Source organism: Zalophus californianus, chromosome 2 (genome assembly GCF_009762305.2).
Source record: "Zalophus californianus isolate mZalCal1 chromosome 2, mZalCal1.pri.v2, whole genome shotgun sequence".
In the NCBI taxonomy this organism is placed as follows: Eukaryota; Metazoa; Chordata; class Mammalia; order Carnivora; family Otariidae; genus Zalophus; species Zalophus californianus.
Window position 1 is genome coordinate 181,069,731 of NC_045596.1, and position 20,082 is coordinate 181,089,812.

A 20,082-nucleotide genomic window follows, 5' to 3' on the forward strand; every position below is an offset into this window, starting at 1 on the left:
TATGTAAGGTAAAATCTATCTCCACAATTAGATAAGCCACTTAGATAAAAATCTGGAACTAACACAGGACAATGAATCAAATGCTTTTAAACAGATTCATTATATTTAAGAAATAAAGGTTAAAAATATTTTATAATGGATATATTTTGAGATATAATTTATATATAATAAAGTATACAGATATCAAATGATTAATTGCATAATTTTTTGTCAATTTTGTCAGGTAATAACCACACAAAAGAAAACATAGTTATCCTGGGAAGATTCTTCATGCCCCTTTGAGGTCAGCACACACCTACCATTGGTTTTTGCTTATTTCTGCTAATTATTTATACTTTTTAAATTATTTTCTTTCCTACTTCTTGTTTAGTTTCCTCTTCTTTTTATATTTTTTAAAGGTTTTAAGGTTTAGATTAATAATTCTACTATTTTCTTCCTTTTAAAAATAGGCATAGAACTATGACTTTCTAAGTCCTAGGTAGTATCATTCTACAAATTTCATTTTCAGTCAAAAATAAATTTTTCTGGCTTTCATTATAATTTCTTCTTTGACTTAATTTCCACAAGCAATTCTTTGTCTATTGCTATTTTGGTTGTTTACACTTTATAATTTCTCTTGTTCACATTTACTTCTGGTTTAATATCTCTTTTTTATATTCTGAAATTGGGCAATTAGACCATTGACTTTAGTTTTATTCTTTTTTAAAATAATTGCATGGCACTATAAATTTCTTTCTAAGTCTTGGTGAGAAACCAATTTCTATTATCATTTGAAATCTTTTTTCTCTTATTTTCTTTGCAATTCCTTCTTTAACTTAATTTCAAGTATTTGTGTTTTCAAGATATCATTTCATAATTGACTCAATATATTTCCACAATGGTCATACAAATATTCTTTATGATCTAAATTCATTTATATTTATTGACAATCATTAAATGTCTCATGTGTACTTTCAGTAGTTTTATGTAATATTGTATATCAGTTAGTTCAGCTTGGCTTATAGTGTTAAAAGCTTATATGAATTTACTAAATTTTTTTTTTGTCGATTTGTTTTACCAATTACTGAGGAAGGAGCTTTGAAATCTGCAACTATGTTTTGGATTTGTCTGTATCTTTCTCTTGTTCTGTAAAATTTTTCATCATGTACTTTGAAGTTCTATTATTAAGTGCATGCATATTTTGTATTTCTATGCCTCCTTGAAGTAGTCATTCCTTTATTATTAAAACTTATCTCTTTTAGGGGTGCCTGGCTGGCTGTTAGTAGAGCATGTGGCTTTTGATCTTGGGTCATGAGTTTGAACTCCACGTTGGGTGTAGAGATTGCTTAAACAAATAAATTTGAAACAAAAAAAACTTCTCTCTCTTAATCTCCGGTAATATCTGTTTCCTTGAAGTCTCCTTTGTCTGACATTAATATAGCCATAGCTTAGTGTTTACATGGTATCTTTTCCCACAGCTTAACTTTAAAAAAGGCTATTTCTTTATATTTAAATATAATTATTTTTTTCAGAACGTATTTGGTTCTTGCTTTTTCACTCACTCTGATAATCTTGGACTTTTAATTGGGGGTTTTAGTTAATTTATATGTAATTAATTATTGGTATGATTAGGCTTTAGTTTACTTATTTTCTATTTATCCTACTTAACCTTTGTTCCTCTACTTTGATTTTACTGTCTTCTTTTGAGTGAATTGGATACTTTTGGAACTCCATTTTTTCTCTTCTTTTGCCTTTTCAAGCTATACTGTGTTAATTTTTTTTTTTAGAGATTGCTCCGGGTATTAACTTAGCCATTATGTTATTATAGTCTATCTTCGAATAACATTTCACTGTCTTACAATGTAAAAAATTGACATTTCATTATCATTTCATCTATTCTTTTCTCATTCTTGGTGCTCTTTTACTATAATTTTAACTCCACTTGTGTGCAAAATTCCAAAATTCACTGTTATTGTTTGTTATTGTTATTGTTCTAAACAATGTATACATGCATGTATAGTATATATACATATTATGTACATATAGGTGTATGTGCAAACATACATGTTCTAAAGGAAAGTCCTTCATTCCCTCCTTTAGATTTAAGGTTCCATTCCATCTCAAATCCATCCTAAAGTATTTGTTTAGTTTATCTTGCATTGTATCTCTGCTACAGATATATTATCACAGCTTTGTTCCATCTAAAACTGTCATTTTTCTCCTTTCATTAATGAAGAATAATTTCATTGGCAATAGAATCCTAGATAATTTTTTCAGCATACTGAAAATGGCATTTTAGTGTTATCTGGCCTCAGTTCTTTCTTTTTTTTTTAAGATTTTATTTATATATTTGAGAGAGAGCACAAGCAGGGGGAGGGGCTGAGGGAGTGGGAGAAGCAGGCTTCCCGCTGAGCAGGGAGCCTGATGCAGGGCTCGATCCTAGAACCCTGGGATCATGACCTGAGCCGAAGGCAGACTATTAACAACTGAGCCACCCAGGCATCCCTGGCCTCCATTGTTTCTAATGAACAGTTGGTCATTATTATATTTTTGTTCTTTTGTATGTAATGAGTCTTCCCTCTGGCTGCTTTAAGATTTAATATTCATCTTCGATTTTTTTCAGCAGCTTGACTATGATATGTCTAGCTGTGGTTTTCTTTTTATTTATCCTCCTTAAAATTTGCTCCATTTCTTAAATGTATGCCTTAATAATATTCAATAATTTTGGAAAGCTCTCAGACATTACTTCTAAATATTTTATCTGCCTCATTCTCATTATCCTTCTTTGTCCTCAATTATACATGTGTTATTGTGTAATTTCATATTTTGCCAGACTTTGGCTGTTCTTTTTTCTTTAGTTTTCCTATTTTTTTTTTTCTGTTTTTCTTCCAGTTTGGATACTTTCTCTTGGTCTGTCTTCATGTTCATTAACCTTTATTGCTTCTACTCCACTAGAAAGCCTACCTAATGATTTTTTCCCCTGTTTTATATTTGATTTCTAGTTATGTCCACTTGATTCTCTTCTTTTATAGCTTATTTCTCTTTTTAAAATTTTTCACTTCTTTGCACGTGTTGGCCACCTTTCTTACCAGATACTTCAGCATTTGTACCATAATATTTTAAAGACCCTTTGTGACATTTCCAGTTCTTGGGCTATCTCTGTATCTATTTATACTGACTATCTTCTTATCAGTCACATGTTCTTTTTTATTTTATTTTTTTAAAGATTTTACCCACTTATTTGAGAGAGAGAGAGAATGAGAAACAGAGAGCACAAGAGGGAAGAGGGTCAGAAGGAGAAACAGACTCCCTGCTGAGCAGGGAGCCCGATGTGGGACTCAATCCCAGGACTCCAGGATCATGACCTGAGCCGAAGGCAGTTGCTTAACCAACTGAGCCTCCCAGGCGCCCTCTTTTTTATTTTTATTGTATTTTTATGTATTAAAGATTTTGTATAAAATAACAATAGAAACTATTATGTTATGATCTTAAAAACAAAACCTGCCAAAAATACTTGCTCATACTGCTAAACTGCTAGAGTCATAAGATGAATCAGTAAGATCTATAGTGGAAATAAGTCTGGCATTTGTTGCAAATTTTATTTGATTCAATTCTTCATTGGCTTTTTATTATTTTAAGTGCAGAATCAGAAATTTTCCTTCCTTTAGTAGAGTTTGGTATCTGAACACTCTTTAAAGTCAAGCCCAATCTTTAGGAATCAAGATATCTTTGCTTTGTACACAGGCTTCCAGGCTTTGGGGTTAATAGAGAATTCTCTTTGTTTCCTAGTCCTGCTCTTATCTTACTCTTGGTTGTGGCCTCATGCCTGATTCTAGTGTTTGGAGTACAGATGATTTACATTTTGTGAACACTGAGAATAGTCAGGAGGAATGTCTCTCATGTTTTCTGCCTTTATCTTTCCAGAGTGGAAAGTCAAGCATGTCTTAGAAAAATTTTCTCAGTTCTGCTGTGCCAATCCCAACCTTCAGTTGCTGAATGTCTGAAGTGAATTTAGTTAATTTATGTCCTGACCTCAGTCTTTTAGAGAGAACCCCCATGCACACACTGAGAACCTGTGAGAAATAATTGGTAGTGAGGTGCAGACTTACTGGATGGCTGTGGCTCCTCAGCATCCTAATCTGTTATAATAGTCCACATGGGGTCAAAAAATGTTAATTATAATTTATAATACTTTCTATTTCTCTTCACTTTTTCTATGGTAAATTTCTAGTCTTATCACTACTCACCAGAGGTGAAACAATGAGATCTGCCATGGTTCACTTATTTCCTAGAAAGTATTGTCACTATCTGAAATTTAGCTGATTAACTTTTTTTTTTAAGATTTTATTTATTTGACAGAAAGACATAGAGAGAGTGGTAACACAAGTAGGAGGAGTGAGAAAGGGAGAAGCAGGCTTCCCGCTGAGCAGGGAGCCTGATGCGGGGCTCTATCCCAGGACCCTGGGATCATGACCTGAGCTGAGGGCAGATGCTTAACCGACTGAGCCACCCAGGTGCCCCTAGCTGTTTAACTTTTATTGAGTCTTCAGGTCTTTACGGTAAAACAAACAAACAAGCAAACAAACAGACAAATAAACAAAAACCCAATGATTTTGTAGTTTATTTTGGATGTTAGGGTATGAGTATCATTCTTTTGTGAATTTACATTACTACCAGAAGCAGAATATACAATTAGATATTGTCACATTTCTAAGATTTAAAAAAAAACCTTTATTACAATGCATTGGGAAATCATTAGGAATAAACAATCATGTGATATGTTATTTATATCTGTGCTCTATGTGTTGACAACTGAAACAATCTCCACTTAATTAAAAACAAGTTCTCAGACATATTATTTTTCAATATTCCATCTTTCTTTCTGATAATCTTAGGAAAACATATGCTTCCATAAAATATTTTGAACATTTGTCTAAGAAGAATGCGATATTTAAAATTATATTATCCAATGCAGGGAGAAAGAATTTAAATTTAGCAGACAGCTTGCTAGATGCCATCTCATTGTGGAATAATGTTATCTAAAATACATAACTTTTAGAAACCCCTGGTTAGAATTTTGTCCATGTGCAGCTTTCCTGGGATCATTAAATATTAAGTCACTGCCTGCGGAACTACTTGCACAGATGAGTTTCATTGCTTATTTTACCACTGAGGAAATATTAGGAAAAATTAGAAAAAATTTTTTCCTAAAATATTAGGAAAAAAAAATTTTGCACAATGTGCAAAAATGATGACATATATTTCAGCAATATTTGAACTTGGTTCTACAAGAACTAGATATTTCACATAAAGCATGAAATCCCTTATTTACATACATATCATTGTATACTTATACTTATCAATTAGCTTTTTTATTTCACAGTAAAATACTGCTGTTATTTTATTTTATGCTTTAAATGTGTAATTTTCCAAAGAATAAGCAGAGCTGAGAAAAGCAGTATTCTGACTCAGCAAATGTGTTCCCAAGAATCTTATTTAATTAGAGGACTTTTGCTGCGATTGTCTTTTTTAGTGTTGCAAAGGCTACAAATTAGTTTTTAACTAGCCTCCCCAGTCAGAAAACAAACTTGATTATCATGCAAGATAAAAAAATATAAATTGAATTCAAGACTGTTTAATTATACAAGTAATTTTCAGTTTATTAGAAATTTTTTAGTTTGTAACTCAAAGAATGAAGATTGGGAACACAATGCTTCTTTAAAAAATATCCTCCATGTGACTAGGAACCCTAACTAATCTGCAGTTGATGATACTGTTTTGTATTTAGTTATGTAAACCTCATTTAAATACCTGATAAAATTTTTATAGACATCTTAACCATATACTTTTTATTTTTAAATATTTTATTTATTTATTTGACAGAGAGAGAGACAGCGAGAGCAGGAACACAAGCAGGGGGAGTGGGAGAGGGAGAAGCAGGTTTCCCGCAGAGCAGGGAGCCCGATGTGGGACTCGATCCCAGGACCCTGGGATCATGACCTGAGCCGAAGGCAGACGCTTAACGACTGAGCCACCCAGGCGCCCTTAACCATATACTTTATGTTAACAGAACAATAGTACTTGTTTGAAAAACAACTGGTGAGATTTTCATGAAAGGTTTGCTATCTGTAACAGCATATTATTGATAGGCAAAAAGACTGAAGGTGGGGAAGGAGCTAAGGAGGTGATGTGGGGGGCTTCTCAATAATCTGGTACACATGGGAGGCAGCATAGGTCTGGAGCTTCTGGTGAGAGTCGTGGTGAAATTAGTTAGTCAGAGTTTTTAGACTTAGTTTGAAATTGGATAGTTAATATCTTAGCAAGGTATAGAGAATTTCTAATTCAGAATATTATGATGATGGACAGAAGATGGTGGCAGAGTAAGAGGACCCTACACTTGCCTTATCCCATTAATACAACTAGATAACTATAAAATCATCCTAAAGAAATTGACCTGAAGACTGGCAGAAAAAACTCTACAAATAAAGGTAGAGAAGAGGCCATATAGAAGAAGGTAGGAAGTGAAGAGACAAAATTTGGGAGAGAAATCAATCTTGGCTGCTGCAGTGGGGAGGGAGCCACAGTCATGGAAAAGGGCAAGAGACAGATTAGCACAAAGGGAAGCCCATGGGAAAACAAATCCCCATAACAATGGCTTGAAAAGCAAGAGGGGATGAATTTTGTGAGTTCTAGCAACAAGCAGGGCTTAACACCTGGAGTTTTAAGGATCAGCAGACATGACTTGGATAGAGCCCAAAGGGCATTGGGGTTGCTCTTGGAGAGAAGGTAAGTCAAACACCCTGTAGATCTGCAGCATAGAAACAGCAATCTGAAGAGTGCCTGGGGCACGCAGTGGGGATGATATTTGCTCATTTTAGAGCATGTCCCAAAGAGGTATCATACATGGAGAGAGCCTTATGGGAACAAACAATTAGCAGGCACCATTTCCCTCCCCTGCCCCTCAGTAAACACAGCACCACCTGTGGCAACCAGTGCAGTGCCAATATTCTCTACCTAACTTGCTTACACCAACCTCCACCTCTCCCCCCAGTCATGCTTGCCTCAGTCCCAGTGCAGTGGGCCCCCTCCCCCAGAAAACTGGCTCAAACCCCTGCAACACTGCATCTCCCAACCTGGGAGTTTTGTAGAGCCTCAGTTCTGGAAGTGATGGTGACAGGTCTCATTTTAGACCAGGGCACACCTAGTTACAACTCACCACATTTAGTCCAGAGACCAAACAATACCCACAACAGACAGAGAGCCTCTGCAGATGACTGACCTGAAGAATAAAGAAGCCAGGATACAAAAGCAGAGTCCATGCAGCACACATTGAAGAAATGTCATTACCCTCAAGAACAGGAAACATAGCTGGCTTTCCTAACACACAGAAACATGCACAAATAGTCACACAAAATGAGAAGACAGAGAAATTTGTCCCAAATGAAAGAAGAGGAAAAGGCCATGGCCAGAGATCTAAGGGAAACAGATATACCTGATAGAGTATTTAAAGCAATGATCATAAGGATACTCACTGGAATTGAGAAAAGAGTGGAAGAGATAGTGAGACTCTTAACAGAGAGATAAAAAAGAACCAATCAGAAATGAAAAGTGCAATAAGTGAGATTAGAAACACGCTTGATGCAATGAATAGCAGATTGGAATAAGCAGAGGGATAAATAAATGACCTAGAAGACAGAGTAATGGAAAGTAATAAAGTTGAACAGAAGAGAGAAAAAAGAATTATGCAAAACGAGAATAGACTTAGGGAACTCAGTGACTTGCTCAAGCATAATATTTGAATCTTAGGAGGCCCAGAAGAAAAGGGGAGAGAAAAAGAAGCAGAGTATTGAAGAAATAATAGCTGAAAACTTCCCTAATCTGGGGAAGGAAATAGATATCCACATTCAGGGGATATTCAGAGAACGCCCAACAAAATCAACAAAAGCAAATCTACACCAAGACATATTGTAATTAAAATAGTAAAATAAAGTGATAAAGAAAAAAATATTTAAAGCAGAAATACAAAAAAAAAGAAAAAAAAGACAGTTACATACAAAGGAAAGACCATAAGACTATCAGCATATTTTTTGGCAGAAACTTTCCAAGCTAGAAAGGAGTGGCATGATATATTCAATGTGCTGAATGGGAAAAATCTGCAGCCAAGAGTAGTCTATCCAGCAAGACTATCATTCAGAATAGAAGGAGAGATAAAGAATTTCCCAGACAAAAAAAACTAAAGTAGCTCATGACAAGCCAGTCCTGCAAGAAATATCAAAAGGGGCTCTTTGAGTGGAAAGACCAAAAATGACATTAGGAAACACAAAAGCAGTAAAAATGAATATTTCTGCAAAAAGTCAGTCAAGGAACTCACAAAATAAAAGGATATAAAATATGACACCATATACCTAAAACATGGGAGAGGAGAGGAATAAAGAATCAGTTCAAACTTAAATGATCATCAATTTAATACAGACCGTTATATGCAGAATATGTTAAATACAAACCTAATGGTAACCACAAATCAAAAACCACAAATAAATATGCAAAGAATAGAGAGAAGGATATCCAAATACATCACCAAAGAAACTCAGCAAACCATGAAAGAGAGAAAGACAAGAAAGGATCAGATAAAATCTTCAGAAACAACAACAAAATAAGTAATAAAATAGCAATAAATACATATCTATCAATAATTATTTTGAATTCAAATGGGCTAAATGTTCTAATCAAAAAACATAGGGTGACAGAATAGATAAAAAACCAAGACCCATCTATATGCTGCCTACAAGAGGCTAATTTTAGATCTAAAGACACCTGCAGATTGAAAGTGAGGGGATGGAGGAACATCTATCATGAAAATGAATGTCAAAAGAAAGCCAGAGTAGCAATTCTTATATCAGACAAAATAGATGTTAAAACAAAGACTGTAATGAGGGAAAAAGGACACTATATAAAAATAAAGGGCACAATCCAACAAGAAAATATAACAATTGTAATATTTATGCACCCAACATGGGAGCACCCAAATACATAAAAGTTAATAACAAACATAAAGGAACTAATCGATAAAAATACAATAATAATAGGGGACTTTAACACTGCAGTTATATCAATGGACAGATCATCTAAACAACAACAACAAAATCAATAAGGAAACAAAGATTTTGAGTAACACATAGGACCAGTTGGGTTTTAATAGATATATTCAGAACATTCCATCCTAAAACAGTAAAATACACATTCTTTTCAAGAGCACATGGAACATCCTCCAGAATGGATCACATATGAGGCCATTAACAACTCACAACAAATTCCAGAAGACCAAAGTCATAGCATGCATCTTTTCTGACCATGATGCTGTGAAACTAGAAGTCAACCACAAGAGAAAAACTGAAAAGACCACAAATACATGGAGGTTAAATAACATGCTATAAACAATGAATGGGTCACCAAGAAATCAAAGAAGAAATTAAAAAATGCATGGAAACAAACGAAAATTAAAATGCAATAGTCCAAAACCACTGGGATGCAGCAAAAGTGGTTCGAAGAGGTAAGTTTATAGCAATGCAAGCTTACCTCAAAGAAGCAAGAAAAATCTCAAATAAATTACCTAAACTTACACCTAAAGGAGCTAGAGAAAAAACAACAAATAAACCTAAAGCCAGCAGAGGAAGAAAATAATAAAGACTGAACAGAAATAAATGATATAGACACTAAAACAAAAAACAAAGAAAACAGATCAACAAAACCAGGACCTGGTTCTTTGAGAAAAAAAAAAAATCAACAAAATTGATAAAACTCTAGCCAGACTTACCAAGAATAAAAGAGAAAAAAACTCAAATAAAATCACAAATGAGAAAGAAAGAATAACAACCAGCACCACAGAAATACAAAGGGTAATAAGAGAATATTATGAAAAACTATGTGCCAACAAATTGGACAACCTAGAAGAAATGGATAAATTCCTATAAACATATAACCCACCAAATTGAAATAGGAAAAAAATAGAAAATTCAAACAGACTGATTATAAGCAAAGAAATTGAATCAGTAATCAAAAAACTTACAACAAACAAAAGTCCAGGACCAGATGGCTTCAAAGGTGAATTCTAACCAACTTTAAAGAAGACTTAACACCTACTCTTTTCAAACTATTCCAAAAAATAGATGAGGAAGGAAAACTTCCAAACTCATTCTTTGGGGTAAGCATTATCCTGATACTAAAACCAGATAAAGACACCACAAATAAAGGCCAATATCATATATAGATGAAAAAATTCTCATTAAAATACTAACACACTGAATCTGACAACACATTAAAAAAAATAAAAAAACATTCACCACAATCAAGTGGGATTTATTCCTGGGTTGCAAGTGTGGTTCAATATTCACAAGTCAATTAATATGATACATCACTTCAATAAGAGAAAGGATAAAAACCATATGACCATTTCAAAAGACACAGAAAAAACATTTGACAAAGTACAATATCCATTCATGATAACAGCCCTCAATAAAGCAGGCTTAGGGAGAACATAACTCAACATAATAAAGGCCATACGTGAAAAACCCACAACTAATATCATCCACAACGGGGAAAAATGGGGAGCTTTTCTCTTAAGGTCAGGAACAGGACAAGGATGTCTACCCTTACTACCACTAACATAGTACTGGAGGTCCTAGACACCCCAACCAGACAACAAAAAGAAATAAAGTCATCCAAATCTGTAAGGAAGAAGTAAAACTTTCACTATTTGCAGAAGACATGATACTCTACATAGAAAACCCTAAAGACTCCACCAAAAAACTGACATTGCAGATAAACAAATTCAGTAAAGTTGCAGGATACAAAATCAATGTACAGAAAACTGTTGCATTTTTGTATACCAATAATGATGAAGCAGTGAAATTAAAACAATCCCATTTATAATTGCTCCAAAAATAGCAAGATAACTAGGAATAAGCCTAACCAAAGAGGTGAAAGATCTTTACTCTGAAAATTATAAATAACTAATGAAACAAATTAAAAGCAACTCAAAGAAATGGAAAGATATTTCATGCTCATGGATTTGAAGAACAAACATTGTTAAGATGTCTATACTACCCTAAGCACTGTACACATTTAATGCAATCCTTATCAAAATACCAATAGCATTTTTCACAGAAGCAGAATATACAATCCTAAAATTTGTATGGAAACACAAAATACCCAAAATAGCCAGAGCAATCTTGAAAAAGAATAGCAAAGCTGAAGGTATCACATTCCTGGACTTTAAATTATATTATGAAACTGTACTAAACAAAACAGTATAGTATTGGCACAAAAATAGACACATTGATCAATAGAACAGAATAGAAAATCCAGAAATAAACTCACAATCACATGGTCAATAATCTTTGATGAAGCAGAAAAGAATATTGCAATGGGGAAAAAGACAGTCTTTTCAACAAATGGTGTTGGGAAAAATGGACAGCTACATGCAAAAGAATGAAACAGGACCACTTTCTTACACCATACACAAAAATAAATACAAAATGGGTTAAAGACATAAATATGAGACCTGAAACCTTAAAAATCCTAGTAGAGAGTACAGGCAGTAACTTCTCTTATATTGCCCATAGCAACTTTTTCCTAGATAGTTCTCTTGCGGCAATGGAAACAATGGACTACATCAAAATAAAAAAAATTTCTGTACAGCAAAGGAAACAACAAAACTAAAAAGACAATCTCTGGAATGGGAGAGGATATCCGCAACTGACATCTCCAATAAAGGGTTAGTATCCAAAATATATAAAGAACTGATACAACTCAACACCCAAGAAACAAATAATCCAATCAAAATGGACAGAACACAATACAAGAATGGGCCTGGAGCCTGGAATAGTTTCTTAGAAAGAGATTAAAGAGCTCTCAGAGTCTGCTGGCCTGATCCACCTTCTGTAGGAATATCTTCCTCTGTTCTGGACTCAATATGTGCTCCTTTGTTCTGCTTAAGCTTATGTGTCATATGCTAGCTGGCCAACCCCACAACTAGATCCATTCCAGCTGGTTAGGAATGGGGTCCTTTGTCTTCAGCACAAAGGAGTTGCATGCAGATCATTGGCACGAGACCCAATGGCTACGGGGGGAGGGGGGATCGCTGACCTATATTTAAGCTGCTCTTACTCTGTCTCTTCACTATGTGAGTAGAATTCATTCCATCCAGTGCCTGTGTGAGTCAATGTCTTTCTCAGAGACCCAGAACCATAGAGTGCATTGACTTCCTTGTTCTGCTGTTCCTAGTGATGGGCATTTTTAGGCCATTTTCTATCCTCTATGCTGGGGAGCTGTTAAAAGTGTGTCACTGGCTTGAATAGTTGGCTCATGGTTTCCTCAACAACATTTATCTCCTCTCACAATTGATCTTTCCACACCATGCCACAGCTATCCTGGCTCCATAATACTCTTTCAACTGGCCAAGCTCATATCCATCAATGGGATGATATATTTATTGATATTTCTTCCTGAAATTCACTTTTGCTAGATCTTTGCATGACTGCCTTACATTTAAGACTCTATTTACATGTCATTTTTTCAAAATGGCCTGCCTGAACCACTCAATTGAAAGTAGCAACCAGCCATCAGTCCTTGGTCCTGTACTTGGCTTCATTTTCTTCACAAGATTGTATGAAATTAGATACTTGTTTATTGTATGTCTCTCACATAGAAATGAATTTTTTTAGGAGGGCAATGTTTTATCTGTTCATCATTTAATCTTTAGTCATTAGAATGGTTCATGACATACAAGAGGTGTGAATAAACACTGGTGAAAGAAAAAAGGAGGGAAAAAAAGGAAGAAAGGAGCAGGTGAAGAAGAAATGTTTGAGAATGTCTTCTTACTACTTTTAAACTGGAATACAAGAGAACTCTTTTATAGCTTTCAGTAGTAATTTCTTTCTCTCAGAATTTCGAGATACTACTTTTCCACTAACAAGTTACCATGGAAAATCAAGTAAGCTTGACTTTTTTCTCTTTTGAGCATGACTTGTTTTATTTCTACCTGGTAACTCAAGGGATTCTTTACCTTTGCATATCAATAATAAAACAGATGTGTTGTAGTGTCAAATTTTACTGCAGTGTCCTGTATATATTGTTCCTCTAGTATATTCTCTCATTCTGTAGAAAAAGTTCCTTAAAGTTTTTGTCTCCCTAATTTATATGACAATATTTTTGTTCCATTTCTTAGATTGTACTTTAGGGATAAATATTTACTTTTGTGGCAGATGCATTCTTTCTGTCCCTCATGTCTAACAGCTTCTCTATTACTATTTTAACTGCATGTCTCCAATCTCCATCTCTCTCAAGCATTTTTATTGTGCTTATGGTTCATTTTTCAGCAATGTCAAAAACGATTCCATTTTCATTCAATATATTTATTTGATCATTAATAATGTGAACCCTGGTCTCAATCTGCTCCTTTGTTCAGAAATTTCTCTTTCCCTAGTAATCTCTTGTTTATCAGCTTATTCATCAACTTTTATTTCTGTGAATTTGTATTTTTATTAAGGCCTTCTCTAATTGGATGTTTTTGTGGGGAATCATAAGCTTGGGTTATAAGAGTTACATTCTTCTGGGCTGGCCACAGTGTTTTGGGTGCTCTCCCTTCTCGCACCATTTTGGTACTGTATTTTGGTACTCTTTATTATTATCTTACTCATTTCTCTTGAATATCTACTTCCCAATAGGTGTTAATAGTGTCTAGGAACTGGAAAGCTAATTTTAAAATTAGATTTTTCTGTTTAAATAATTGATTTTTAACATTGGCATTCAACTTTTGTAACTAGATAAGCAATAATAGCATAGATCTATATTATGTTTATTTGGTTTGGGTGCTTATAGTCAGATATTGTATGCATAATTTTTGTGTTCTTGGATTCTTAACTTCATTCGATATTTCAGTTTACTGGTCATCAAACTTAAGTACTTTTAAAAGAAGAATTATGCATATTTTTAAATTCCTGTATAACTTACTCTTTCTTCACATTAAAAGATACTAGATCAGGATGATGGCATCATTTACAAGATTTAGCAATTTTGAGTTGAAATGAGAAGTGTGGACTTTCTATTGTCTTTATCCAAGAAACAGCTTGGATGCGTAAAAAATTCTTTATAACATTTTTCCTTTCAAAATTTACATATATTTCTCCACTGCCTTCTAACACTGAGAGTTGCTGAGAAGTCTGTAGCCAGCTTAACTTTGTCTCTTTTACAGATAACTTACTCTTTCTTCCCTGCCTGAGTACTTGCAGACCGTTTCTTATCCTTCTTTTTGGTATTTATCTGAGAAAAGTTTTATAAATTTTTAGATTTGACAATTGTTTCTGTTACATTTACTCTATATTCTTCTTTACAGTTACATTGAATCTCAATTTTCTGTCATAATTATCTAAAATAAATTTTTAAATTGTTCTGTTTTTTTTTATATTGCACCATTTTTTTTTTTTTTCAAACAACTGTGTTTATCAAATAAAGCCAATGAAGGTGTCAGTGTCCCTGTGAGAGTCTGTGGAGACCCCAGCTAGCCAAAGTTGATTAAATGTTGAACCCCAGGATTCCAGGTCAGAAATTGAACGAACCCACCAAGGTAAACCCAGTACGCACACTGGAGACCAGTGCACACTTCAGGCGACATTCTTGGAGTTGCTGGATTGTAGCAGTCCAGCAGCCTTGGTGATTCAATGTCATCAGGACAGGGTCATCATTTTACTTGTCCTGTGCTGTTGTCAACCCAGGTTCACACCAGCCCTTTCTTCAATTTGCCTTGAATACAGGCCAGTTATAAGGACTCACTATTCTTAAGAACTGAACCTGTTTGTTTCTGATCGGGGAGGAAGAAACGAGGTCTTGGGACTCTTGGGCAGTCCTGCCTAGACCTTAGTTGCCAGGTGAGAATTCCACCCCCCCCCCCGGGGGAAAAGTGGTCATGGTTACCTGCCACTAGGGGAGCAGGGCTCTGCCCAATGTGGGCCGCTTAACTCTCGAGAGGTAACATAGTTCTGTCCTAACAAGGAAAGGGGATACAAATGTTGGGCGCTATTGTACTCATGACCTCACATTGTGTCAAGATTTTCCTACACTTGCTACTTTATCATCTCCCCACTGAGAAGTTGAGGCAGAGTCTCAGGGTGACAAGCTAATGGGAAAGTGGTAGCTGTTTATCGTCGTGTTGTCCTTGCAGGCAGGATGGAAGCGGGAACCAGCCTGTGGGAGCTGGAGTGGGCAGGGTACCTCCAGTACTGCTTAGATTTGAAACATTCAAGGAAAGAAACTTGAGGTGAGACCTGAAAGCCTGTTCAGCTCTCAGAGTCTCAAGTCAAACACAAAAAGGGACTTCGGTGATAGACCCTTGATTCATGTGTCTCTTGGAGTCCTAACTTTCACTCTTGCCTTATAAAACCAATTAATAAGTTAAGGTCTTGGCAAGGAAGAAGACCCCACTGATCACAGACCAAGAATTCTCCTGGGAGACTCTCCCTGCTTTTCCCAGCTTAAAACACTCAAGCTATCGAGGCAAATCTTGGGACATGAATCACAGTGACAAGTGAGACAATATGATTAGGGGAGCAAAAGAAGTGTCTGGAATCCTCAATAGGGCAAAGTTCAGAATGATGGGAAGCTCAACTGCAGCCAGTGGCTACAACCCGCAGGAGGCAGGGGGCCAAAGAACATGTGCGTGCCCAGTATTTTGTTGTCCTCTTCACAACTACGGGAATTCCTATATGAGGATGCGGAGAGGAAAGCTGGAGATCAAATCTGTGTCCTTTATTCCACCTAGTAGGTGTACCGAGGAGCCATATGCTGACTCCTGTCTCAACAGGCTGCTGGAAGGTTCACTGCACCCGAGGCACACAACTACTTGGGCTTTGCTCTCCAGACTGATGGTGTAGGGCTGGGCAACGGGGAACAGCTGGACCCTGAGGCAGAGTCAGAAATTTAGCAAAAAAAAACCATTTAAGAAATTTAGCAAAAAAAACCATTTCCCTAATTATCAATTCAGTTGTCTAAAAGACCAATTAAGGTCTTTGTTGGAAACAAAGAATTTTAAAGAATAGAATTTTCAAACATAAGCAGATAGGAAGATCATATTTATGTATGAAGTTCAAATGGTCTGCTCAAATGATAGAATGGTGAAATAGAGTGATTATTGCCAGACTGGCATACTGAATAAGATATTTTTTAAAACCTAAAATTTAAATTGTGAAATAAATATATGTGTGTATTTGAATATCAATTCAGAAAGTTACTGTATCATTTTTAAAAGTAAGCAAAATAAATTAATTTATAGAAGAGTGAAGAGCATGTTGAATGCATAAAGTCATCTTTTAACTGTGGTATTTACAAGTAAAATTCATCTTGGAATACACTATTAAATATTATTCTCCACATTCTGAGGATGAAGTTGTGAACTTGAAAGAACTCAGGAGACTGAAATGTGTAACAAAAAGAAAAGGTGTAAAAGGAAGGGAGGAAAGAAGAAAATGTATAATTAGAGAGACTCAATCAAATATAAGTAATTATTTCTGTAAAAAGTTTAGAATACTGGGGTTAAGGTAAATATTAAAATTTAGTCAATTATCTGTCAACATGGGAGAGGGGAAGAAGATGTCATGTGGACTTCTAATTAAGATCCTGGAATTCAATTATGTTTCATTCAACTTAGCTCATTCAGGTGGGAGTTAATAGGGGATATCAGTAAGAGTGGCATAAATTCAGAGCTTAAATATGGACTGAAACTATCTTATGAATGACCTTGAATTCAAGATGAAGTTCTACTTAATTTTATACGCACTGAGGTACATCGAGTTTTTTGAGCTGGTATATGATTCAAACACAGCTGCATGTTTGGAAAATTAAACTGACTGTTTTGATTTTGAGCGGGAGAGGTATAGGGAAACCAGATCGAAATCTATTTCAATAATCCAAATAGGCATTTTAACTAACTTGATTGGGATGGAAAATTTTGTAATATTTCAGATGTTATAAAGTTAATTTAACTGAAACTAGAATAGAAAAAGATCAATACTAAGCAGACATCATATATTAGCAGTATGTAGTTAGGACTGACTAGACTTACTCTTACGCATTTAGAAACAAATGTGACAGGGAAAATGATAGATGGCAACAGGGCTACATTTTTTAAAATATTTTATTTATTTATTTGACAGAGAGAGAGACAGTGAGAGAGGGAACACAAGCAGTGGGAGTGGGAGAGGGAGAAGCAGGCCTCCCACCGAGCAGGGAGCCCGACGTGGGGCTCAATCCCAGGACTCTGAGATCATGACCCGAGCCAAATGCAGTCACCTAACTGACTGAGCCACCCACGCGCCCCAACAGAGCTACACTTTTGCACTCTTGAAAACTCTCCTATCAAGGCTGATTCCTAAGTTAAAAGCATCTATTTTCCCTAAAAATCACTTCTCTTGTCATTGGAAAACAAGTTGTGTTCTTCCAGTCTCTTATTTACAACAATTTAGAATGATTCTGCTCACAAAACTGAAAGTTTACTATTTCTCTATTAATTTTTTTAAATGCATTATGCACACTCAAGATGGAAATCTCAACAAATACAATAGGTGTGGACTTTCTGACCCCAAGACATTGTCTGGTTTATGGAGAATTCAAGGACACTCTCAGGAACATGAGAACAGCACCTACATTTGTCTATCATATTTTATCTGGCAATAGCAAAGACAAATGTAAAGTGTTTGGTAACATAATGTTATTCTTGGGGTTACATACATGTCCCCATGGAAACAGGACCACATGCATGTCCCTCTGTCTGTCTCTCTCTCACACACACGCACATTTCTTCACATTAAAAGACATTAGATCAGGATGATGGCATCATTTACAAGATTTAGAAATTTTGAGTTGAAATACCTCCATGTTCATATTCTCTAATTCAAGTTATAACAGAGGTAAAGCAATGTTTACTTATATGGTATCCCAAAAAGATGAATAAGTGAAGTGGAAATGAAAATATAAGCTTAGTTTTTTTTTTTAATTGTAATGTAATTAATATAACTTTAATTTCTTCCTAGATGTATATGGTATTGGTGCATAGCTAGCAAAAACATGGTTAAAAGCACATCTTAAAATTATTATGATTCTTTTCCCTGTGGTACACACTGTAGTGTGTTATCTGGATGTTCCAGCAAAGAAAGAAAGACCTGTTGCTCCAGTTCTTGAGTGGGCTCTGGGCAGGTATCTGTCAGATATTATAAAATCACCTCAGCTGGAGAAGGCTATATCCCCAAGATGGCACCCTTTCTTCTGATGGCTCACATCCAATGACTTCTTAGAGATTATAATGGTCTGCCCAAGGTAGCCCAATCAGGGACAACAATGAAGGGCCATTCTACCTTTTCATAGGGTTAACCAAGATTGTCTTGGATCTGATCACAGTTCAGCCACTTCCTCTGCCCAATCCTAACTTCTCTCCCATTTTTGTCAAGTGCTCATCCCAAGGGAACTCCTTAATAACCATACTGCACGGTATGCATAATGCCATAGAGTCAGATTCCCAGGAACCTAAACTGTGACATTTTCTTTCATGAGAAAACTCAGAAGACACTGATTAAAACAAAACAAAACAACAACAAAAAACTTCATTTATTTCTCAATAAGAGCTGCATGCTAAGTTCACTGCAATATAAGGGTCAAATCGCTATTTTGAAATTCCCAATTAGGAAGTGCCCTGCTTAGTGATCCTACACTAGTGCTTAGAAAATAACACCTGAACAAGTGCTAATCCCCATACTCAGTACTATGCTTCACTGGCAAAGAAAGTACAATGATAATTTTCCACAAGCAACTAAACATTTATATGTTAAATATGCTATTCTTGTTTCTTGGAATCTTTACAGTTATCCAGAAATATAGCTAGGATAACATCGTAGATATTGGAAGTGAAAGGAAAACATTGGTTTGTGAAAGTATTTGAAAAACGATGTAATGTGGAAAATAGTAATTTATGTTGAGCAAAATTCTTAGGCAAAAGTAATTTATTTGCCTTCTTTTACACAGGGACTTACATAAAATAAGTATCATGATTTAGTTCTAATAAATCATTATCATATAATTCTATTTTTCCTCAAACCTTATCTATGGAACAAAGCTAGGTATAATAAATCTTTTAGCTACGATCAGAGGGAATTCCAATACTTCACAAAAAGCAGAAATGTCATATCAATGGAATCTGATAATACTTCATGTCACAAAAAGGTAAAATGCAGAAGCTTTTAAGGGGGAAGCCTGGAAATTTTCCAAATTAAAATAAAAATGTTTGTAATCTGTTATAGGTTGAATTGTATCCCTCCTAAAAATAGATATGTTGAAGCTGTAATTCCTGGTACCTGAGAACATGACCTTATTTGGAAATAGGGTCTTTACAGAGATAATGAACTTAAAATGAGGTAATTAGAGTGGATCCTAATCCAATATGACTGGTGTCCTTATAAAAAGCAGAAATTAGGACACAGAGACAGACATGTACAAAGGGAAGACTATGTGAAGAGACACGGGGAACATCATATGAAGACAGGAGGTACACCGCCACCAGCTGAGGAACACCAGAGGCCAGCGCAATTGGAAGATATAGGGAAGGATCGTTCCCCTACAGGTTTCAGAGGAAGTACAGGTCTGCTGACAGCTTGATTTCAAGCTTTTAGCTCCAGAGCTGTGAGGCAATAAATTTCTGTTGTTCTAAGCCACTCTGTTTGTAGTTCTTTCTTATGGCAGCTTTAGGAAATTAATATATAACCCATTACCTTTAAAAATAAATTTTGATGTTTTGTCATTTTTTTGATATTTTCTTGACCACATGTTCAGTTATAGGATTTGATATTACATGGTCATATACATATATATATATATGTGAGAATCTATTTTGTATGTTTCTACGGGATTGGTTTCCAAAGCCACAGTTGCCATGTTATTACTATTTTATATTATTCTACATGTCATTATAAAAACATTCTGTTAAGCTGAAGTATCCAACTTTACATAAAGACATATCTTTGAAGGGAGTTAGATCTAAAGTCACTTTAAGTACCTGCAAATTTC